The sequence below is a fragment of the Sphaerodactylus townsendi genome, linkage group LG06, assembly GCF_021028975.2.
Source record: "Sphaerodactylus townsendi isolate TG3544 linkage group LG06, MPM_Stown_v2.3, whole genome shotgun sequence".
Classification (NCBI taxonomy): domain Eukaryota; kingdom Metazoa; phylum Chordata; class Lepidosauria; order Squamata; family Sphaerodactylidae; genus Sphaerodactylus; species Sphaerodactylus townsendi.
In genome coordinates, this window is record NC_059430.1 from 127,193,224 (window position 1) to 127,218,275 (window position 25,052).

Consider the following 25,052-nt stretch of genomic DNA (forward strand, 5'->3'; position numbering starts at 1 on the left):
GGGATATGTTGAGTCTGATGAAGAGAATGTTCCTTAACAGTGAGATGCAGACAGGCATTTCACCCCTTCCCATCACTAGCCTCTTGAACCCTTCGCAGACACGAGTCTGGAGACTGGGCCGGCCAGCCTGACATGGTTGCCAACTCTGGGTGGTATATTCCTGGAGATTTGGGTGGGGTCTGCAGAGGGGTGGGGCCTGAGGAGTCCAGACTATGGGGAGGAGGGCTGCAGCAAGGTATAAGGCCACGCAACTCATCCTCCAAGGCGGGGAGCTGATCTCTGTGGTCCGTAGAGCATTTCTAGTTCCAAGAGATCTCCAGGACCCACCTGGAGGTTGGCAGCCCGACAGACAGCCCCCTCTTTCACCACCAAAGCAACACCAGGGATTGAAAAGAGCACCCCCCCCATATCTCCCCCTTCCGCAGACTTCCCCATCTCCCCCACGAGAACATTTTAGAGTCGTCGTCGCCCCCCCACCCCATCCACCAGTGGGTCAGGATGGCCAGATCCAGGTTGGGAAATCCCTGGGACCTCAGTGGGGTGCAAAGCCGCCCCCCCCCTCTTCCAAAGCACCCATTTTCCTCCCGGGGAACTGAACTCTGCATTCTGGAGATGAACTGACTATAATTGGATGGATCCCCCGCCTGGAGGTTGGCACCCGGAAACCCTAACCCCTCCCACCACTTCTCTATTCCCCTGAAAAAGCGGGGATCTCTCTTTAATGGTCCTCCAATAATTCCCCCACGCGCATTTGAAGTCCTTATTTTTGCCCCCCCCTCCCCCCTCCCCCTTTTCCCTTTCTCAGCCCTCGGATGGCAAATTGCGAGCAGATCAGAGAATCGGGCGAAGGAGACGACGGGTCTCTTGCCTGGGCTCGGCTGGCAGCGAAGGAATCCGAGGGAGGGACCTGCCAGCGATCCAGCCCTCCCCCTCCATCTCCCTCCCCCCTCCCGCCTGGGGGTGGGTGGGGGCGAAGGAGGGAAGGGAGGGGGCTTCACTCATGCCTCCTCCTCCTCCTCCTCCTCCGCATCTTGGCAGATTCTCCCAGTGCTGGCCAGCAGCCCCACCAGAAGGGACCCGGGCGCAGCCAAGCAGTCTTGACCCACGGCTGGGTCCTCTTCAGCAACGGGTCCTTCGCAGCCCAGCCTGGAGGAGATCTCTCTCCACCCCCCTTCTTCACTACCGCTGTGGGTGGCATCGTGCCCACCAGGACCAGACGAGAGGGGCAAGCCACTCGGAGGCTCCAGCTGGGACAGAGATGACCGGGCTCTCTCCACGGATGCCACCCAGGAGGGTCCAGAGGGCAGCGAACAGGTGCTGGCACCGGGGACGTTGGCACTGAGCGGTAAGAAGCGCTATTTCAGACTTCGCCAAGCCCAAGACCCTTCCTTTGCCCCCAAGCTGGGCTCCCTCTCCCCCGCCCAGACACAATTTTTAACTCTTGAACTTCAGGGCCAATTCATCCCCCCCCCCATTGTCCCAGTTGATCCCCCTAAAATTGATCCCCCGTAGATCCTTTGGCACCCTTAGCTCTCCCCACCTTCTCACTCCTCAGTCTGATGACAGACCAAAGTTTTATGGCAGAGAGGTCTCGGGGTGGTCATCTAACAGGGTGGTCATCTAAACTGTGAGGGGGTGCCGTTCGCAAGAGGGTGGGTTGTCTGAAGCCCAGCGACACGACCCAGTCCTACAAACTCCACGGCTGATCCTTAGGAGCCAAAGTCAGGGTTTGGGGATGCCAGAGACCCAAACATCCCAGGATACTGGGCACAGCCAAGATCCACCTTATAAAGATCCTCCCTCAATGGGGACCCGTCGGAGATCATTCAGACCACTCCTGAATGCCCAGTTTGATGCCCAATCATCAGGATCGCTACCCTGCTCCATAGACCATTGCGGGGGGGGGGGGGGGAAGGAAGGGGGAGCAGAAATACAGCGAATGAAGCTTTTGGGGTCTCAAAGGGAAGGAAATAAAGGGATGGTTCATTGTGTCTCTGGCAGTGATGGCGAACCTTTTCGAGACCGAGTGCCCAAATGGCAACCCAAAACCCACTTATTTATCGCAAAGTGCCAACACGGCAATTTCACCTGAATGCTGAGGTTTTAGTTTAGAAAAAAACGGTTGGCTCCGAGGCACGCGTTACTCAGGAGTAAGCTTGGTGAAGCAAACGTGCAACGCTTCAAATGGGGAAATCACGATCCTAGGCGGGTTTACTCAGAAGTAAGCCCCATTGCCAGCAACCGAGCTTACTCCCAGGTAAAGGATCGTGCCCAGGCCAGCCTAGATGTGTGTGGGGTGGGTGGGTAGGTGGGTGATTTTCCACCCCCCTCCCACATAGTGAACTCTGTACGCGAGTGCCCACAGAGAGGGCTCCGAGTGCCACCTCTGGCACCCGTGCCATAGGTTCGCCACCACTGCAGGAGGAAGCAAGAGGTGTGCTTTTAGGGTGCCCAACTCCGCTTGCTAGAGGCAATGGGGTACCCCCTTCTGCAATAGTTCCTTGCCTCCACGATGCTCGCCCCCACCACCATAGCCTGCAAATAGCCCTGGTTCCCAGTAAGGTAGAAGGCGGGGGGGGGCGGGGGGGGAGTCCCAGCTTTCTTCAGCAGGTGCATGGGCTGGAATGCCGGGGCATCGAACCCAGATGATTTTCCTCTCTTTTTGATTTTTTGTTTTGCAGGGGGGGTGGGGTGGGGGCACAACCCAGAGCAGAAAAGAACAAGCAAGAGGGAGGGGGGAATGGATGCGCCCCAAGAGACTGCTGGGGATAAAGATCTTATTTGTTTATTTGTTTATTTGTTTATTTGTTTATTTGTTTATTTATTAATTAAATTTATAGACCGCCCAATCCCCAAGGGGCTCTGGGCGGCGCACAGCATCACCGATGTACAATATATAACAAGGGTCACAATAGTGACCATATGTACTAAAATTCGTTAAAACCATTAAACCCATGTAAACAGCGGTCAAAAACAGTAACAATAAAAATGGCGTCCCGCAATCCCATTCCTTTAAAAACCACCCCCCAAAAGAAGGGAGCAACCAAACTCCTCCCTAAAAATAGCAATAAACATGCAAGGACAGATTATAAAAATAGGGAGCAAGAGAGCCAGGGAGCAAAGCAAATCTTAGGAGGAAAGATCCATCTCTCAGCTCTTTGGAAGGAGGAGTTATGTGAGGGGTCTTTTTTTGGGGGGGGGGTCTCCCTTCCCCCCTTTGTGCTCTTGGGAGAAAAGGAGAGGGCCGGCAAAAGGGGCCCATGTGCCGTTGATTTGCAAATTCCTTCCCTTAGTTTACGGGTGGCCAGCCTATGGTGCTCCAGATGCTCGTGGACTACAATCCCCATCAGCCCCTGCAGTCCATCAACATCTGGAGCACCATAGGTTGCCCACCCCTGCCTTAGTTTATATACATGTACATGTGTTAAGTGCCTGATGGCGACCCCAGCAAGGGGCTTCCACGGCTAGGAAGAATCCAAGGTGGTTTGGCACGGCCTGCCTCTCCAGAGCCTTCCTTGGTGGCCTCTCATTTGAGCAGTGGCCCTGCTTGGCTTCTGATATCTGGCCAGTTTGGGCTATTAGGGCAGCTACATAAGAAAAGGGGGATGGTGGGTGGCAATAATGAGGACAACCAGCCCTTGAGACCTTTGGTCTGTTTAGCAGGAGAAAAGGAAAGAGCTTCTGTAAAACCGGTTCCGGTGGATTTTCCGGGCTGCGTGGCCGTGGTCTGGTGGATCTCGTTCCTAACGTCTCGCCTGCCTCTGTGGCTGGCATCTTCAGAGGTGTATCCCAGAGGGAAGACTGTTACACAGAGGCAGGCGAAACGTTAGGAACAAGATCCACCAGACCACGGCGACGCAGCCCAGAAAACCCACCGGAACCCGTTGAATCCGGCCGTGAAAACCTTCAACAATACTTCTGTGAAACCTTCAGTCGGCTCACAATTGACGCAGCCTTTTGTCCTTCCAAGGTCGGTCAAAAGAGTTTCCAGTTTGCTGGGGGTTAAAGTGTGGACGGCTGGGGAAAGGCAATGCCAAACCACCCTGTAAACATAGCCCCCCAATAAATGTTATGATGTAACATCCCCCCATGGGTCAGTAACGACCTGACCCTTGTACAAGAGACGACTACCTTTACCTTTAAGACTATAAGAAGAGGCACCCCTGGACAAGAGGGTCAGAGGTCCAGCAAGTGAGGAGCTCTGTTCCAAAAGCCAATGACCCCACAAGGAAGGCAGAATAGCTGGGGCTCTGCTCCATTGACAGCACGTAGAGTTCAGGGGTAGGCTGCCTTTGCAACTGGAGGTTCTCTTGAGTGCTCACGGATAGCAGCAAAAGTTCAGAGACACCTTAAACCATAGGTGTCAAACTCGCGGCCCTCCAGATGTTATGGACTACAGTTCCCATCATCCCCTGCCAGCATGACGCTGGCAAGGGATGATGGGAACTATAGTCCATAACATCTGGAGGACCGCGAGTTTGACACCTGTGTCTTAAACAGTAACAATTCCTGTCAGGTCAGCATCGTCAGACGTCTCCACAGATATGCCTGCTCTCTCATTTAAAGGCATCTAAGACAGCAACTAGAGGGAAGGTGTCATGGCGCATTGCCACGTCTTGTCATAACTCAGAAGCAAAGCAGGCTCTGTACATGTGAGGAAGACCACTGAGGAAGACTCTGCAGAAGAAGGCAAAGGCCCCTCTGTTTCTCACCTGCCTCGAAAGCCCCCGGCTGGGGTTGCCGTATATCGGTTGCAACTTGATGGCATTTACATACCTAAGATAACAACCGCTTAGCAGTTAATTTCATGGTGCACACTGTGTTGATAATGTTTAGAAGGAAGCCATGTTGGTCTGCAGTAGAACAACTAGATTCGAACCCAGTAGCACCTTAAGAGACCGGTAAAATTTTCGGATCCGACAAAGGGAGTATTGACTCTTGAAAGCTCATACCCCCCCCCCCCAATAATTTTGATCCACCTGGTGCTACTGGACTTGACTCTAGTTGTGTTAAGAGTGTTTTCAATTTTCTTCCCTCAAGTGTGTAGGGACAGTGATGGCAAACCTTTTTGAGACCGAGTGCCCAAATAGCAACCAAAAACCCACTTATTTATTGCAAAGTGCCAACACGGCAATTTAACCTGAATACTGAGGTTTTAGTTTAGAAAAAATGGTTGGCTCCGAGGCGCGTGTTACTCGGGAGTAAGCTTGGTGAAGCAACCATGCAACACTTTGAACGGGTCGTGCCCAGTGGCTCAGGCCAGCCTATATGTGTGTGTGTGGGGGGGTGATTTTCCACCTCCCACATGACGAACTCTGTGCGCGCGTGCCCACATAAGAACATAAGAACAAGCCAGCTGGATCAGACCAGAGTCCATCTAGTCCAGCTCTCTGCTACTCGCAGTGGCCCACCAGGTGCCTTTGGGAGCTCTCATGCAGGAGGTGAAAGCAATGGCCTTCTGCGGCTGTTGCTCCCGAGCACCTGGACTGTTAAGGCATTTGCAATCTCAGATCAAAGAGGATCAAGATTGGTAGCCATAAATTGACTTCTCCTCCATAAATCTGTCCAAGCCCTTTTAAAGCTATCCAGGTGAGTGGCCATCACCACCTCCTGTGGCAGCATATTCCAAACACCAATCACACGTTGCGTGAAGAAGTGTTTCCTTTTATTAGTCCTCATTCTTCCCCCCAGCATTTTCAATGGATGCCCCCTGGTTCTAGTATTGTGAGAAGGAGAGAGGGCTCTGAGTGCCACCTCTGGCACGCGTGCCATAGGTTCGCCACCACTGGTGTAGGAACATCCAGGGATTAAACCGTTCCAGGCACCACGCATTGGAAGGTCAAAAAAAATTAAATCAGATTATGTTCCCATTCATCTGCAACACAACTGGAAATGTTTCTGTCACTTAGAATCAAGTGCCTTTCTGACCCCACATTGTTCCTGTGGGCCTGTCGCTCTTCTGGCACCACATGGGTTAAAAACTCAAGCGTGACAAACCAATTTCTCCAGATGGCATTGACTGGGTGCCTCAAAGCACTGTGGTTGACACCGTGAGTTTGGTTCAGTGTTGTCAATTGCATCTACCCCATGAGTGGCAATTCTGTGCAAGACGCTGGTCGAAACCCTTATACAGCAATCGGCCCCAGTCTCTGACTGGCCTTCTTTAAAAAAACCCTTTTCCATAAATGTGTGATCCTGACAAACAGGGGCTCGAAGGGGCTTCTCACCCAAGTGCTAAAATTGGCAGGAGACCCCCCCCCCCCCCCCGGCTACAATACCGTTTCTGCAGCAAACCTAGGTGCGTTGTGGCGTGATGACCGTCTTCGTCCACATTGTTGTTGCTGTGTGGAATTAGTATTTTTTTAAACGCGTCTCCAACTCACAGCACAGCCGAGCAGCTGGCTTAAATGCCATTCTCCGGCGTCACATCCTAAGGCTGGTTAATTAAAACGTTTGGGTTGTTCTGCTGTCTCTAGCAACAGGCGGTGGGAGAGGAAAGAAAGAAAGGCGATTCTCTCGGGCTGAGTGGTCCGTGATGCCGTTAAGCAGGTGGCAGAGAGCGGGCAGAGTCATCCATTCGAGCAACCAAGAACCCAGAAATGCAACGAATCTTTTTTTCTCTCTCTTGGGGTTTGTTATGATTCACACGCAGCGTTCAACCAAGGGCGGTTAAATTCCACTTTCTCGCCAGCCCACACAAGCCGCGATCCACCTACACAGCTGACTGTAACCACGAATTGTGGCTTTAAATACTTCTCCCCGCACGCGCTTTCCCAATCCCAGGCAGGTTGCAAAAACAACACAGAGCTTAAGCGGCTGAGAAGACTGCATGCGGCTCAGCCGCGCAGCCATAAGTGGTGCGAACCGATTCTCTTCGCACAACAACCCTCCAGAGGGGTGTCGGTCCTAGCCGGACGGCGTTTCCCCCCTGTGAAAAATGTGCATCAATTGCCTATAAAAAGGGATGGGTACGCCATCAAGCCTGCAGAAGGAAACCGGGGTAAATGGAGCAGATGTCTGCCAACTTCTCGGCTGAGCTAACCGTGCGTTAGTAACAGCAGGAAAAAAGAAAACGTCACCCCCCAGGTTGCTTTTGTACATTTGGGGAACGCATATTTCCTTACAAGTAAACAGGCCCGGGAGGGGCAGGGGGGGAGGAGCAGAAGGTGGCTTAAATCCACTTTGTGAAATTGGAGGCCAAGCGAAGATTTGAACCAGCAGGCCCCACTGAATAGGATAGGACAGTGATGGCGAACCTATGGCACGGGTGCCAGAGGCGGCACTCGGAGCACTCTCTGTGGGCACGCGCACACAGAGTTTGTCATGTGGGGGTGGAAAATCACACTCCCACCCCCCCAGAGGTGGGATCCAGCAGGTTCTCACCAGTTCCCGAGAGTGGGTTACTAATTATTGGTGTGTGCCGAGAGGGGGTTACTAATTGGGTCTGCTTTTCCATTAGAAATTCCATTAGGTCCAAAAATCATAAAGTCCTGTGGTTTCCTACGTGGCTGCTTAGCAAAGGTAGAAAACGGTATCATTCTCCCTGTTGGGCTGTTTTAAAAACATGTTTTAGCAATATGGTAAAGTTCCTTGTTTAAGGAAAGTCTCCTTCTTTTGATTTCTAGAAACAAAATTAAGTATTTGAAAGTATTAAGTATTTGACAGGCAGTCAATTAGAGGAGAAGTCGTTGTTTCTGTTGGCAGTAGACGATAGGACTTGCTAGAATGAGTTTAAATTATGGACAGAAAGATACCAGCTGGAAATTAGGAACTTTTTTTTTACATTAAGAGTTTTTTACAGTAACAGAGAAATTATTAATGCCCCGCCCCCGGAATGCCTGACCACGCCCCCGTCATGCCCCGCCCAGCCCCATTGGCACTAGGCCACTGTTTGAATCCCACCACCATGGGAACCTGTTACTAAAATTTTTGGATCCCACCACTGCACCCCCCCCCCCCCACACATCTAGGCTGGTCTGGGCCACTGAACACAACATGCGTGCACCAGGGTGAGCAGGGAGGACTCAGCTGGCAGGCCTGGTGCCTATGCTCCAGGTGGTTGCTGCCCGAGGAGGGGGGGGGTGCAGAGGAGGCAGAGATGCTAGAGAGGCACAGAGCGGTGCGTACAGGACTTGCTGGAGGCTTGAGCAGACTGGCCCCTGCTCAAGTGGGTGGAGGAAGAGGGAGTGAACAGTTTTTTTCTAAATTAAAACCTCAGCATTCAGGTTCAATTGCTGGGTTGGCCCTTTGCGATAAATAAGTGGGGTTTGGGTTGCAATTTGGGCACTCGGTCTCCAAAAGGTTCGCCATCACTGGGATAGGATATTTAATTTATATACCACGCTCCCCCGGAGGGCTCAGGGCGGTGTACAACATAGTAGGAATAACAATAACATGATAATACAAAACCCTAAGGCTACATATAAAGACAATATCAACTTCAGTGGATCCTGAATGTTAGATATGAGCAAAACAAGAGGGAATTTCTTCAATGGCAAAAGAATGCTCTAAATTACCCTCTGCTGTTGCATCAGCTGTTACCACAGTAAGTCTTAGCATCAGTTGGCATTTTGGAGTCTGGCATTTTGGAGCTAAGTTCTGAAAAGGTTTGAGGGTTTAAGATACTGAGGGGGGTTGCCCAGCTGCAGCAGCTGAGAAAAATGACCGGGGTGCTGTGTGGTTTCCGGGCTGTCTGGCCGTGTTCTGGCAGCATTCTCTCCTGACGTTTCGCCTGCATCTGTGGCTGGCGTCTTCAGAGGATCTGATGGTAGGAATGGAAAGCAAGTGGAGTATATATACTGTGAGGTCAAAAGGTGAGGCCATCTGAATAGAGTAGCCTGGCATGTGAGTCACAGAGAAGTCTGTAGCATGGGAGTAACAATGAAGCTAGCAAGGTCAATAGTTGAATGGATCTGAATAGAAGTATTCTGGTCTTTGTTCCCTTTGAGTGCTATAGTTTTTGTTGTCCTGTGTTTGTGTGGAGCTGATCAGTCACTGTCTTGATTCTAGCGTTTTTCAACACTGGCAGCCAAATTCTGTTCATTTTCATGGTTTCTTCCTTCCTGTTGAAAAATGACCGCTTTAAAATCACTTCATGGCCTTAAAATACGGAAGTGATAGAATGGACCTACTTTACAGGGCTGTTGTAAGGACAATAAAGGGAATGTGAGGGTAGCGGCTAGCAACATCATAATTAGCAGCAACAGGCAATATGTGAACCGAAATCGAAAGAAGGTTGAACCATGACTATACATTCACTTTTCAGCATGACTGATTCGATGTAGCATTCAGACTTGTGCCCTGTTAGAAGCAACCTTTCGAATGGATGCACTTAAACAATTATTTTTGACGTGTGACACCAACACCAACAACCTGTGAATTTAATCTGAATGGAACCTCCATATTCAGAGGTAGTCTCTCTGACTAAAACCTGTGGACAATCTGGAGCTGATGCGTTCATGCTCAGTTTGTGAGCAAGACGGGCTGACCCTGTTTGTAAACAGACGACTAGACTAGTTAGCGGGGCTCTTATTGTGCTCCGATGTACTCTTAATAAGGCTTGATAAGGAGCAGCAGTGGTGTAGTGGTTAAGAGCAGGTGCATTCTAATCTGGAGGAACCAGGTTTGATTCTCCGCTCTGCCACTTGAGCTGTGGAGGCTTATCTGGGGAATTCAGATTAGCCTGCGCACTCCCACATACGCCAGCTGGGTGACCTTGGGCTAGTCGTGGCTTCTCGGAGCTCTCTCAGCCCCACCTACCTCACAGGGTGTTTGTTGTGAGGGGGGAAGGGCAAGGAGATTGTCAGCCCCTTTGAGTCTCCTGCAGGAGAGAAAGGGGGGATATAAATCCAAACTCCTCTTCTTCTTCTTCTTCTTCTTCTTCTTCTTCTTCTTCTTCTTCTTCTTCTTCTTCTTCTTCTTCTTCTTCTTCTTCTTCTTCTTCTTCTTCTTCTTCTTCTTCTTCTTCTTCTTCTTCTTCTTCTTCTTCTTCTTCTTCTTCTTCTTCTTCTTCTTCTTCTTCTTCTTCTTCTTCTTCTTCTTCTTCTTCTTCTTCTTCGACCACAGTTCCAAGCAATTGGGGTTTTAACAAGGGCAGCCAAGTTTAGGTTAAAGGGGAAGGCGCCGATCAATTCCCCCGCCCCCAAATGAGACAGGAATTAAGAAAAAGCAAATACGACAGCTCTGCTGTGCGCTGAGCCGCCCATGCTTGGCAGAATCAGCGGTGAATCATGGACATTTGGCGCTGGAAAAAGATCTCAACAGACTCATTGCCTGCTGCCCCCACCCCCCGCCCCATCCCAATAATTTCAGCTGCTCTAGGGCACCCGAGAGAGCAGAGCCTTGCACAAATGCTAAGACGCATTGATTTAATTTCACATCACAGCGTTTGGAGAAGAAGAGTTTGGATTTATATCCCCCCTTTCTCTCCTGCAGGAGACTCAAAGGGGCTGACAATCTCCTTGCCCTTCCCCCCTCGCAACAAACACCCTGTGAGGTAGGTGGGGCTGAGAGAGCTCCGAGAAGCTGTGACTAGCCCAAGGTCACCCAGCTGGCGTGTGTGGGAGTTCACAGGCTAATCTGAATTCCCCAGATAAACCTCCACAGCTCAGGCGGCAGTGCTGGGAATCAAACCCGGCTCCTCCAGATTAGATACATGAGCTCTTAACCTCCTACGCCACTGCTGCTCCTTGGAGGAGGAAACAGGATTCAAAAGGCACTCAAGAGGTTTTACCCTAGCGTTTCCAGGGCCCCCTGGCTACCAGCACGGGATGGGGGTGGGATTTGCAGAGCCAGATTGGGAAACTCCTGGAAATATGGGGGGGCAGCCTGGGAGGACAGGGACCTCCGTCGGGGTACAACGCCACAAAGTCCACCCTCCAAAGCTGCCATTTCCCACCCACCCCTCCTTGAAATCCCTGATCTCTGTGGTCTAGAAAGGCGCTGTAATTCCAGGGGATCTTTAGGTCCCACCTGTAGGTTGACATCCTTACCTACATCTGGGAAACCAGCCCCCCTTGTGGCCCAACTCTGGGCTTTCTGAGTCCTGCACAAGGAAGGGAAAGTGGGGGGTTTTCAGAGCTTTGAAAGGCAGGCCTCCCGAATTGTGCAGCTCTAGATGAAGATTTTGGCAATCCACCATCATATGAGTTCTTTTCCAAGGAGTTATTTCCCCATATTCCATACGACTGAATGGAGAATAAGGAAGAGACCAAATATGGGAGCGGGGTGAAGAGCCCTTCAAGGGTGGGCGGTTCATTAAATCAATAATAATAATAATAATAATAATAATAATAATAATAATAATAATAATAATAATAATAATAATAATAATAATAATAATAATAATAATAATAATAATGGTGTAATGTAATACAAACATAATACAAAATCCAGCATATTGATCTTGTTTGCTGTGAATAACTGTTTCTGTATCAATATAATAACAACAACAACAACAACAACAACAACAACAACAACAACAACAACAACAACACATTACAACTTCCTAGGCTTCTGGGTGAGGCTTGAATTGTAATGAAGGCCAACAACCAGCTAAAGATCTGGCAGCTGTGAAATCTACCATAATGATGATGATGATGATGATGATGATGATGATGATGATGATGATGATGATGATGATGATGATGATGATGATAATAATAATATAGTGAAAGGGGAGGGTACAGATCTTTCTCTCCCAGCACACACTTCAGGAGCATCAAAGTAAACTGAAGCAGGGAAGGAACCGTTTTAAACCCAAAATTATTTCCCCCCTGAAAAGTTCAAAATAAAAAACTGGAAGGGGACCATGGGGGTCATCTAGTCTAACCCCCTGCACAATGCAGGAAATCCATAGCTATCTTTCCTACCCACTCTCCTAGTGACTTTTGCTCTACGTCCAGGGGAAGGCAAATAACCTCTAGGATCCTTGGGCCAATCTGGCCTGGAGGAAAATTCCTTCCCGACCCTAAAGTGGTGATGGGCGTTGCCCTGGGCACATAAGAAAAGGTCACAAGAGCTGAGCACTGGCGTAGGAGGTTAAGAGCTCGTGTATCTAATCTGGAGGAACCGGGTTTGATTCCCCGCTCTGCCGCCTGAGCTGTGGAGGCTTCTCTGGGGAATTCAGATTTGCCTGTACACTCCCACACATGCCAGCTGGGTGACCTTGGGCTAGTCACAGCTTCTCGAAGCTCTCTCAGCCCCACCTACCTCACAGGGTGTTTGTTGTGAGGGGGGAAGGGCAAGGGGATTGTCAGCCCCTTTGAGTCTCCTGCAGGAGAGAAAGGGGGATATAAATCCAAACTCCTCCTCCTCCTCCTCCTCCTCCTCCCCCCCCGCCACCCTCTCTTACCTGCCTAAGTCCTTTTCTCTGTCCTGCACAAATGATGCTAATTTCTACACCATGGAATTATGTGAAAAAAATAGGGTTAAATCCCTGGAAAGTGACCGGGGGAGGATTGCCTGGCTTGGGGTGGTGGGGATGTATCTGTTGAACAGCCGCCTGTCCCTTCTGGCTCTTGAGCAGGTCTGCCTGTTGTGGTTTGGTGTTAAAGAGAGGAGGCAGGCTAGGATTTTAGAGACACCCGCTCCGAGACGAGGTGGTCTTGGGACAGCTGTTTGGCCTACTGCCAAGGAAGATCCAGAAAGGGCCATGCCCCATTTGGAGATCCTTACAGGAAAGGCGGGATGAAAATATGAGATCGATCAATTGGCCAAACACCGGGGGTGGGGGGGGGGAGAGGGGGGGGGAGATAATCCCTGGCACCCGAGTCCCACAACTGGACCCTACTTAATATCCTGGTTCCCCTCTGGGTTGGAAACAAACACATTCTATGCACAGCGACAACAGTGTGGCGCACTGCGGGCTGCGCGCATCAGAACGAACACTGCCAACGCAGGGCTGTTCTGATGCCACTACGCATTTGTTGTGCGTGGGCCAACCCCACAATTCTCACATCACCCTGGCAGCTTTTGCTACTTGGCGCAAAACAACTTTAAAACGTCTGTCCTTTGCTTCCCTCTCTGGAGTGCCATTTTATACACACAGAGAGACTTCATTCTCTCTTTTCCTAAAAAAAAAACCCCCTGAATTTTGTCTTCCCATGATTTTCCTGTTGGTGGGGGGGGGGGAAGGGGGGGCTGCTGTGCACCCAAATGCACCTGCTTCATCAATCTTTATATATTTGAAGAAAAGAGGGATTCTCTTTTTTAAAAACAATAAGGGATCGATAAGGCAGAAAAGAAGGGAATTTGGGTTAGCGGCTGAGAGAAGAGACACATGCAATTGGGGTGGGGGGGGCGGGTATTGGGAGGGAATGTGACTCAGTGTTGCCTGATCGAATCCATGTTTGGTTCGGCTTCTTCCTTCCTCTTCTTTTTGCAGTGATGGGATCAAGAACCGGTTAACGGACGCAAATAGGTTCTGGGGTTTCTGAAAGCCTGCCGCAGCCGAGACAGACATTCTCCCTGCTAATCCTAGACGAGAGGGGTCAAATTGGCGGCAGAGCTGAAAATAGAGCTTTTCTGAGCCCCAGGCGAAGCCCCGGGGCTCAGGAGAAAGTCTATTGTCAATGCTGCCAGCAAGCCAGTCTGACTCATTTAGCAACATCGCTTCTCCATTTTTTGAGCAAAAAAAATACCATTCTAATTCCAGAAGGCTGCGTTTGGGCGCTCTCTCTCTCGCCACATGAACTTCAAGATATTTTGAAAAATCCCATTCTTTCAAGCATGCCGTGGTGGTGCCGGATTCCTGCTTTCATTCACAGACGGTCCGAAGCATGCATACTGTTTCTTACCCAGGCCCATAATGCTTCCCGCCTTCCACACTCACCTCAAAGAACTGGACTTTAAGAGGTCACCGCTATGACCCTATCTTATCTACAGCGGCTCAGGGGTTAAAGCATTCTGCACATGCTTACAGCAACATTCCAGGGCTAAGCATCATATTAGGAGGAAGAAGAAGAAGTAGAAGTAGAAGTAGAAGAAGAAGAAGAAGAAGAAGAAGAAGAAGAAGAAGAAGAAGAAGAAGAAGAAGAAGAAGAAGAAGAAGAAGAAGAAGAAGAAGAAGAGTTTGGATTTATATCCCCCCTTTCTCTCCTGCAGGAGACTCAAAGGGGCTTACAATCTCCTTGCCCTCCCCCCCTCACTACAAACACCCTGTGAGGTAGGTGGGGCTGAGAGAGCTCCTAGAAGCTGTGACTAGCCCAAGGTCACCCAGCTGGCACGTGTGGGAGTGTACAGGCTAATCTGAATTCCCCAGATAAGCCTCCACAGCTCAGGTGGCAGAGCTGGGAATCAAACCCGGTTCCTCCAGATTAGATACACGAGCTCTTAACCTCCTATGCCACTGCTGTTCCCCAGAAACAAATTATCCTCTTGTCAGATCGACTGTTGGTGCTATTAAGAGCATAAAGGTTAGGGCTTCTGCCTAACTAGGGTTCTTTGTGCACTGTAGTCTGCTCTGCAGCAAGGATACATCCCCTTTGGGTCAGATTCTCGATTGCACAACTGTTTTCCACACTCCCAAACTCACCGCACAGCAGATAAGAGAATCCCTGCAGTATCCAGAAGCAGGAAAGTGTGACTTTCCCCCCCGCCTTTGCAGTGAAAGTGAAGCAGATGGCATGCATTACTCCCTCCGTGGGTTTTCTCGCCTCTCTTCACCTTCCCGCACCCAATTCCACCAATTGAGATTGTTCAGAAGGGCTTCTTTTCTTTCTTTTTAATTAGAAAGGTCGATCAACACAGCAAAGGACCATACCAGCGAAGCAACACAGAAGTTTTTTTTAAAAAAAGAAGCAAAAAGAGGCCAGCAAACAAACAAACAAACAAAAGGTGGCAGGCAACGGAAACGAGGAAGCGGCGGACGGGCAGTAATTCCACCAGCTCCCATTTCCATTACATTAAGCACGATCTGAAGGGCATTTTTAAAGCATTAGCAGTGACGATCTATCTTTAATCCAGTGAAATAACATCAGACCAAAGACAGGAAACAAAACGGGGGTGTGGCCGGACATTCTGGGGGCGGGGCATTAATAATTTCTCTGTTACTGTAAAAAACTCTTACTGTAAAAAAAGAGTTCCTAATTTCCAGCTGGTATCTTTCTGTCCATAATTTAAACTCCCCCACCCCCCCCCCCCCCCCCCCCCCCCCCCCCCCCCCCCCCCCCCCCCCCCCCCCCCCCCCCCCCCACCCCCCCCCCCCCCCCCCCCCCCCCCCCCCCACCCCCCCCCCCCCCCACCCCCCCCGCCACCACCCCCACGCCCGCTCCCCCCCACCCCCCCCCCCCCCCCCCCCCCCCCCCCCCCCCCCCCCCCCCCCCCCCCCCCCCCCCCCCCCCCCCCCCCCCCCCCCCCACCCCCACCCCCCCGCCCCCCACCCCCCGCCCCCCCGCCACGCCCCCCCCGCCACCACCCCTGCCCTCCCCCCCCCCCCCCTCCCCCCCCCCACCCCCCCCCCCCCCCACCCCCCCCCCCCCCCACCCCCCCCCCCCCCCACCCCCCGCCCCCCACAACCCCCCCCCCCCCCCCACCCCCCCCCCCAATATCATGTTTAAAAGGCTTTTTAAAAAAGGACCTTCAATCTTGGCTTTTGACAAGGAGAAACTCAGAAATGGGGGCACGCAAGTGCGCAAGCCGCATGGCAGGAAGTGGGACGCCTCTTTGCATTAAAACAAGGAAATACAAGGAGACCCCACTATAAAGGCACTGGGGGGGGGGGCTTAGAGCATCACAAAAAGAGCCAGTGTGGTGTAGTGGTTAAGAGCAGGTGCACTCTAATCTGGAGAACCCGGGTTTGATTCCCCACTCTGCCACTTGAGCTGTGGAGGCTTATCTAGAGAACTAGATTGGTTTGTGCACTCCAACACACGCCAGCTGGGTGACCTTGGGCTAGTCACAGTTCTTCGGAGCTCTCTCAGCCCCACCCACCTCACAAGCATGAACCTGGAATCTCTTTTTTCCTCTTCGCTGCCATGGACCACGTAGTCTGTGGCCGGCCGGCTGCCACTTGTTTTGCAAAGAAACCGCCAAAAGTGGCAAATGATGGATCCAAAACCACCCACGTGTCGCCTCCCCAAAACGCAACGCTCCGAATTTCCACCATGCGCATCCATGCAATCAGGGGCATACTTAGGCAAACTGGCGCCTGGGGACAAAACCTGAGTTTGGCACCCCCCCACCCGCCCGGCGTATGGGTGGCCACCCTCCCCCACCATGACCAAACAATGATTTTTTGTACCAGCTCACAAAACACCTCCCACTCCCAGCAAAATATATATGGCTCTCTCCCCACCAACTCTTTTCCTATTCCCTGTCACAGCATCTTCTAACCAGGGTAGGTTGTTAGCCTGAGAAACTAACTCCAAGCCAGTGCAAGTCGGTGATAAGCATGTAAATCTCTCTGAAATCACCTTTAGCAAAACATTTACCAAACCAAAATGTCAGCATCATCTCTCACAAAACACCTCCAGTGGAATCCACCTTTAAATAGCATCACTTTCAATGGTGGCTTAAGCTAAGGAGCTCAGATTCTTCTTTTCGAAAATCCACCTTAAAGGGAGAATCTGGGGTCCCTGGTTAAAACAAAATTGAAAGTGATGCTGTTTTGGGGTGGATTCTCCCCCACCCTGAAACAGCATCACTTTTGAGGGAGATTCAGATGAAACAAATACCATATTCGACTGGAATCTGGGCAAATTTGGGCACATTCGGACAAAAATTGTCCAATTATGTCCTGCCCAAATATGAACAAATGTGAATGCAAGGTATTTGGGCTTTTGGGGGGTATTTTTGGTGTTTTTTGGCCTGCAGGGAGCGCATTATTAAAGCTAGCAGCAATGCATGGACCACCTCATAGGCCCAGCGCACTCTGAAGTCCTCTGCGGCTGCACCAGATTTCACAGTGCGTGGGCTTCCGAGTGGGTAGAGAGAAGCCCTGACAGAATTACAGGAAAATTCCAAAAGTCACTTCTCTCCTCATGACTGCAATTGCATTAAGGAGAGCAGGGTGTTCAAAACTACCCTGTTTCCCCTAATATAAGACATCCCCGAAAAATAAGACATAGTAGAGGTTTTGCTGAAGTGCGAAATATAAGGCATCCCCCGAAAGTAAGACATAGCAAAGTTTTTGTTTGGAAGCATGCCCGACGAACAGAACACAGAAAAATAAGACATCCCCTGAAAATAAGACATAACGCATCTTTGGGAGCAAAAATTAATATAAGACACTGTCTTATATTCGGGGAAACACGGTAGCAGTTGAGGCTGTCTTTCAAAGACCAGAGCTCAGTTTGCAAAAAACCCCACAAAGGTTGGGGGGGGGGGGAGGCAAAAACCCAAGAGTCCGCTGATACAGCCCCCATTCAGACGACACCCTTCAAAAGTCCAACCATTCACAAGTTCAAGATCTCCAATTTGAACAAGCAAAACTCCTCTCCCTTGTTATTGCTGAATATTTTCCCATTTTTAAGCAAAGTTCCTTTCAAATTTCCTTCCCTTAGAAAAGCCTCCGCGACTGCCTTTCAGGGCTCCATTTAAAATCAGGAGGCGCTTTGTGAATTTAAATAATTAAAGCAACTGGAATTTCACAGCTAGCCGCGTAAGAGGCAGAGCAAGGGCAGACGTTGTTAAAAAAAATATTCATTGCTCCAGCAAATCATAAAAGTAATCAAGCTTTCCAATAAATTATTTCTTTCCCATCGACCTTCAAGGGCATTCGAGGGACTGGTTGGCTAGCACGCAGGCAGCAAATACATAAGCAATTTCTGAACTGTGCCGCTTCAGACGGCTAGCAGCAAATTTGTATGATTGAATACCCCTCCACTCACAAAACACACAAAAAACAAACAAATGAACAAGCAACAACCACAGCAAAAGACTGCACGTCAGCATCCTTTTCCTTGAGATGCTAATCTTCTATCTGTGGGGATTTTTAAAAAATAGTATGTCATTATGAAAGCTCCTATTTGCATCCCAGAAAAAAAAGGATTACTACCTGCCTGCTGCGTAGGAAAAATAAACTCTGATCAAAGAATTAAGAGACTTTCAAAAACCCACCAGATACCTTTGGGAGCTCACATGCAGGATGTGAAAGCAATGGCCTTCCACTGCTGCTGCTGCTCCCGAACACCTGGTCTGCTAAGGCCTTTGCAATTTCAGATCAAGGAGGATCAAGATTGGTAGCCATAGATCAACTTCTCCTCCATCAATCTGTCCAAGCCCCTTTTCAAGCTATCCAGGTTAGTGGCCATCACCACCTCCTGTGGCAGCATATTGTTGTCCAACTTCCACACTCATACATAGTAATGGTGAATACTATGGCATGAATCAGGGACGTAGGTATAGATTTTTTATGGGGGGGGTTCAAGGGTGGGGCCACACCCCCACCTGCCCCTAGGACATGGCCACACCTCCCCAAGCCCCGCCCCTGGCCTAGCGCTTATAAAAGCAGCTCTCCGAGGCCTGGGATGGCAGACTCCCCTGCCCTGCCCTGCCCTGCCCCTCCCCTCTGAGCAGAGGCATAGAGGGAAAATGGAGCCTGGTGCAAAATCTGAGTTTTGCGGGGGGGGGGGCAGGTAGCCGCTGTGATGCTGGAATCCACCCCCAAACAGCATCACTTTCAATGGTGTTTAAACTAGAGAGCCCAAATTCTCCTTTTAAATCCACCTTAAAGGGAGAATCTGGGGTCCCTAGTTAAACAACATTGAAAGTGATGCTGTTTTGGGGTGGATTATCCCCCACCATGAAACAGCATCACTTTCAATGTGGCGTAGTGGTTAAGAGCAGGTGCATTCTAATCTGGAGGAACCGGGTTTGATTCCCTGCTCTGCCACTTGAGCTGTAGAGGTTTATCTGGGGAATTCAGATTAGCCTGTGCACTCCCACACATGCCAGCTGGGTGACCTTGGGCTAGTCACAGGTTTTCGGAGATCTCTCAGCCCCACCCACCTCACAGGGTGTTTGTTGTGAGGGGGCAAGGGCAAGGAGATTGTAAACCCCTTTGTGGCTCCTACAGGAAAGAAAGGGGGGATATAAATCCAAACTCCTCTTCTTCTTCTAAACTGAGGACCTCAGATTCTCTCTTTAAATCCATGCCGAAGGGGGTGGATTTAAAAGGAGAATCTGGGGAAATTGGGTGTATGTGTGTGCGCCTGCTGTCAGGGGTGCAATTGTTAAGCTAGAAGCACCAAACTTTCAGGGTATCTTTAGGAGTCTCTTTAGGATACCTCAAAGGTGTAGCCCCCATCTCCTATTAGTTCCCATTGGAAACAATGGGGGATGGAGCACCCCCTTTGGGAGTCCATAGCTGTGGACCCCCTGGACCAAACTTCACAAAAACTGGGTGGTATCAATAAGAGACTCTCCTGATAATATATCCCAGGTTTGGTGAGGTTTGGTTCAGGGGGTCCAAAGTTATGGACCCTCAAAGATGTAGCCTTCATCTTCTATTAGCTCCCATCGGAAACAATGGAGGATGGGGGCACCCCTTTGGGAGTCCATAGCTTTAGACCCCCTGGACCAAACTTCACAAAACCTGGGTGGTATCAATAAGAGACTCCCCTGATAATATATCCCAGGTTTGGTGAAGTGTGGTTCAGGGGGTCCAAAGTTATAGACCCTCAAAGGTGTAGCCCCCATCTTCTATTATCTCCCATTGGAAATAATGGAGGATGGGGTACCCCCTTTTGAAGTCCATAACTTTGGACCCCCTGAACCAAACCTCACCAAACCCGGGTAGTAGCATCAGGAGTGTCCCCCAAACAATCCCTGAAAGTTTGGTGCTGCTAGCCCAAACAATGCGCCCCCTGCAGGCCAAAAACCAAAAAAGCACTAAAATGTTTTAAAAACCCACAAACGGAGGGGCGGAGCTTCGGACATGAATGGGGGGGGGTTTCAAACCCGAGAACCCCCCCCCCTTTACCTACGTCCATGGCATGAATACTATGGCAAGTAATCTCAGAACCACTTGCTATAATCTTTGAGAACTCCTGGAGAAAAAGAGACATTCCAGTGGACTGGAGGAGGGCTAATGTTATCCCCATCTTCAAAAAGGGGGGAAAGGAGGACTCATAATTACTGTCCAGTCAGCCTGACATCAGTACCAGGGAAGATTCTGGAGCAGATCATTGGACAAACAGTCTGCCAGCACTCAGAAGGGAATGCTGTGATCACAAAAAGTCAGCATGGGTTTCTGAAAAACCAGTCATGTCAGACCAATTTTATCTCTCTTTTTTTTTTGATAGAATGAAAAGCTTGCTAGATAAAGGGAATGCTGTGGACGTAGCACATCTTGATTTTAGTAAAGCTTTTGACCAAGTGCCCATAACATTCTTGCAAGTAAGCTAGTGAAACGTGGACTAGACAAAATGTGGACTAGAAAAAGAATATGACAGTCAAAAGCAATTAAAAAAACCTGTAAATAAGTATACAAACATACAAAATTAACGGAAAACTTAAAAAAATAGATAAAATATGTCTTTGCTTTCATCCAAATGGAGTTCGAGAGACCCTTTGTACTATCTTGTTTGCTTCGCCTGTTTTTCTGCTATAAATTCTGAGATTTAATCTGAGGATTCTAGTTTACAGCAACATCAATAAGAATACACACAGAACAGTCCAATACTTTATCTGGCATATCTTTATACATTCTTCTGCTAAGTACATATAATGCATTAGTCATTTAAATTCATTCCTAAGGCATACATAATTAATAAAGTAATTCAATCATAGTTCTTGCTGCCGCCGTGAAAGGCACCTCTTCACCTTGCCAAAGCACACTCAAAACCACCTCTGCCAGTTATTTGAAAAAGATCCAACGATGCAAATATACAGTGGTGAAGAAGCCACTAAATCTTACAGATGCAGTGAATTAGGCTAGAGTCTAGAGGGCACCCTCGGGCACAACAGGGCACCCGGTGGATATTCAAACATGTATGCGTCACTCTTGGCCCTTGGTCACCTTCTCTTTCAAATTAAAAAACTTTGGCAGTGGGTTTCCCAATCTCCGGGCTGCTTTGCTGGCACGTCGAAGAGAGAGAAAAAGTGCAGAGAAGGGCAACGAGGATGATTGAGGGACTGGAGCACCTTCCTTATGAGGAGAGGCTGCAGCATTTGGGACTCTTTAGTTTGGAGAGGAGACGTCTGAGGGGGGATATGATTGAAGTCTATACAATTATGCATGGGGTAGAAAATGTTGACAGAGAGAAATTTTTCTCTCTTTCTCACAATACTAGAACCAGGGGGCATCCATTGAAAATGCTGGGGGGAAGAATTAGGACTAATAAAAGGAAACATTTCTTCATGCAACGTGTGATTGGTGTTTGGCATATGCTGCCACAGGAGGTGGTGACGGCCACTCACCTGGATAGCTTTAAAAGGGGCTTGGACAGATTTATGAAGTTGATTTATGGCTACCAATCTTGATCCTCTTTGATCTGAGATTGCAAATGCCTTAGCAGACCAGGTGCTCGAGAGCAACAGCCGCAGAAGGCCATTGCTTTCACCTCCTGCATGAGAGCTCCCAAAGGCATCTGGTGGGCCACTGCGAGTAGCAGAGAGCTGAACTAGATGGACTCTGGTCTGATCCAGCTGGCTTGTTCTTATGTTCTTATGTTCAAATGCTAGGTTGGCGCTGAGCAGCATTATATACTCACCTTCAGGTGGGGCCTGGAGTTCTCCCGGAATTGCTACTGATATCCGCTTAACAGCGATCAGTTGCCCTGAAGAAAACGGCTGCTTTGGAGGCCCTAAAGCAGGGGCGTAATGCCCATTGGGCAAGGTGGGCAGCTGCCCAGGGCACCATCTTGTGGGGGGCGTCAAAAGGCAGGGTTTGTTTTTAGGTGTTTTTCGTGGTTTTCAATTTTTGGCCTGCAGGGGGCGCAGTTTTTAGGCTAGCGGCACCAAAATTTCAGCGTATCATCAGGAGACTGTCCTTATGATACCCCCCAGGTTTGGTTCAGGGAATCCAAAGTTATGGACTCCCAAAGGGGGTGCCCCCATCCCCCATTGTTTGCCTTGTTACGCCCCTGCCCTAAAGCCTTGCTGCTTTCAGTCAGAATTGTCGGGACTGGTTATTTTGAATAAGAAGAAGAAGAAGAAGAGTTTGGATTTATATCCCCCCTTTCTCTCCTGCAAGGAGACTCAAAGGGGCTGACAATCTCCTTGCCCTTCCCCCCTCCCAACAAACACCCTGTGAGGTGGGTGGGGCTGAGAGAGCTCCGAGAAGCTGTGACTAGCCCAAGGTCACCCAGCTGGCGTGTGTGGGAGTGTACAGGCTAATCTGAATTCCCCAGATAAGCCTCCACAACTCAAGTGGCAGAGCTGGGAATCAAACCTGGTACCTCCAGATCAGAGTGCACCTGCTCTTAGCCACTGCTCTTAGCCACTACGCCACTGCTGCTCCTTGCATCTTACTTTGGAGAACGCAAAACACAGTCCTTGGAGTGCCTTGGGCAGCGGGATAGTTGAGGAGGGCACCATTTCCAACCTTTGGCAACATTTTCAGCCACGTTACTATTGCTGAAGCAGGGTGGGGATTAGATTTCCCTACAAAACAGGAATTATTTATCCGGAAAACCTGCCCATCAGTTGTCTACCAACCTATGATCTATTCTGTATTGTCGATTGCTTTCAATGGGCCGGAATCACTATGTGGGGTTTAGAGTTGTATGGTCGTAGCCTCAGTAGCATTTACTTCTGACGTTGCTGGCTTGTATTCGCGGCTGGCATCTTCAGAGGATCCTCTGAAAATGCCAGCCACAGATGCAGGCGAACGTCGGGAGAAAATGTTGCTAGAACACGGCCACACAGCCCGGAAACTACACAACCATCCCTATGATCCATTATATTTATTGGACTTCTTTCATATTATAGGCTGTGCAGTTGGTTCTTTGGAGCAATGTTGATGTACTCTATTTTTTTCGTCTTGGCTATTTTCCCTTTGTGGCATTTATATGCACTGACAGTTTTGATGTTAAATATAGCTCACCTCGCTTTAAGGTTTAGCCTTGGTATAGTGTTGCTATTGTTAGATTCCTGGTTATTCACTCTATACCGTTCTGTTTGTTTTGTTGCTTGGGAAGGTAGACTTTATGGCCGTGGTGGCGAACCTTTGGCTCTCCAGAAGTTATGGACTACAATTCCCATCAGCCCCTTCCAGCATGGCCAATTGGCCATGCTGGCAGGGGCTGATGGGAATTGTAGTCCATAACATCTGGAGTGCCAAAGGTTCGCCACCACTGCTTTATGGCATTATTCTCTGCTGAGATCCTTCCGTTCAGGGCTGCATTAAGGTTTTCGTAGATTTGACTCCCCACCTCGCCCTGATGTATGACTGCGGACAGACATCATTTCCAAAACTGTCCCATCAACCTCTCTGGATCTCAAAAATGTGCATATCTGTTAAAAACTAGAAGACAAAAATTTCCCCCCCAATTCCTTGGTCTTCCCTCCTCATATTTTAATCTGGGATGTGGTAAAGTAGGGAAGGGTGTCAAGCAAAAAGAAAAATGCATTGTAGATGAGAAAATAAATATCTTAATTTAGAATTTTTGGGTTTTTTCCCCCAATCCCTGTAAAATTTTTTTTGGTTAATCCTGGTTTTCATAGGCTCTAAAAATTTCCTACGGTCTATGGCTAATGGATAAGGCAGCCCTGCTTCATTCCTCATGCTCCAGTGGCGTATTGGTTAAGAGCAGGTGTGCTCTAATCTGGAGGAACTGGGTTTGATTCCCCACTCTGCTGCTTGAGTTGTGCAGGCTTATCTGGTGAACCAGATTAGCTTGTGCACTCCAACACATGCCAGCTGGGTGACCTTGGGCTAGTCATGGTTTTTCGGAACTCTCTCAGCCCCGCCTAACTCACAGGGTATTTGTTGTGGAGGGGGAAAGGGAAAGGAGTTTATAAGCCCTTTTGAGTCTCCTATAGGAGAGAAAGGGGGGATATACATCCAACTCTTCTTCTCCCGACCCAAATATCTAGGAGTTTCTCCGTCTTGGAGCTGGTGACCTTAAAGAGACGAAAGAAATTAAACAGCTGAGCCAAAAGATCCCGAAGCTGAAAAGAGGCTACTTTTTGGATCATTGACCAGGAAGAGCCTTTGGGAAGGACGATTATTTACCCAGGCTTTCATTCCTCCAAGGCCTTTGGGAAGGTGGCTCACAGGTCGGAGAGGAAAGCAGCCGGCTCATCTAATGAGATTTCTTAGGTCTGGGGAGGGGAAAAGCGAAGAGCATTTTCTCTCTTGGGGGCATTCAATATAATTGCAGCCGTTTGCAGCATTCTTTGGGAAACAGAGCAGAATCCCCAAGAGAACCTGGGCAACATGTCGCAGTAATTTCAGTACCGCCCTGCTTTCATGCTAACAGGATTTAGCAATTATTCAGATTTTATTTATTGTTGAGTTCTATTTCATAGCTAGAATCAACTGGCTGTTGTGAGAAGTGGTGGGATCCAAAAATGTTAGTAACAGGTTCCCATGGTGGTGGGATTCAAACAGTGGCGTAGCGCCAGTGGGGCTGGGTGGGGCATGATGGGGGCGTGGCCAGGCATTCCCGGGGCGGGGCGTTAATAATTTCTCTGTTACCGTAAAAAACTCTTACTGCAAAAAAAAAGTTCCTAATTTCCAGCTGGTATCTTTCTGTCCATAATTTAAACTCATTATAGCAAGTCCTATCGTCTACTGCCAACAGAAACAACTACTTCTCCTCCAATTGACTGCCTGTCAAATACTTAATACTTTCAAATAATTTTGTTTCTAGAAATCAAAAGAAGGCTACTTTCCTTAAACAAGGAACTTTACCACATTGCTAAAACATGTTTTTAAAACAGCCCAACAGGGAGAATTATCCCGTTTTCTACCTTCGCTAACCAGCCACGTAGGAAACAACAGGACTTTATGATTTTTGGACCTAATGGAATTTCTAACGGAAAAGCAGACCCAATTAGTAACCCCCTCTCGGCACACACAAATAATTAGCGACCCACTCTCGGGAACTGGTGAGAACCTGCTGGATCCCACCTCTGGTTGTGAGTTTTCAGGGGCTGTGCAGTCG

At 49.2% G+C, this 25,052-nt stretch overlaps 1 protein-coding gene across 1 annotated transcript in view; it reads left to right on the plus strand.

Annotated features, from left to right (window-relative positions):
- Nucleotides 1-842: 842 nt before the first annotated feature.
- TMEM91 (transmembrane protein 91) overlaps nucleotides 843-25,052 on the plus strand; it is a 39,172-nt gene continuing 14,962 nt past the window's right edge. Inside the window, exon 1 of the mRNA XM_048499164.1 lies at nucleotides 843-1,345. The gene's annotated coding sequence lies outside the window, so the exon portion shown is untranslated. The remainder of the gene's footprint in view (nucleotides 1,346-25,052) is intronic.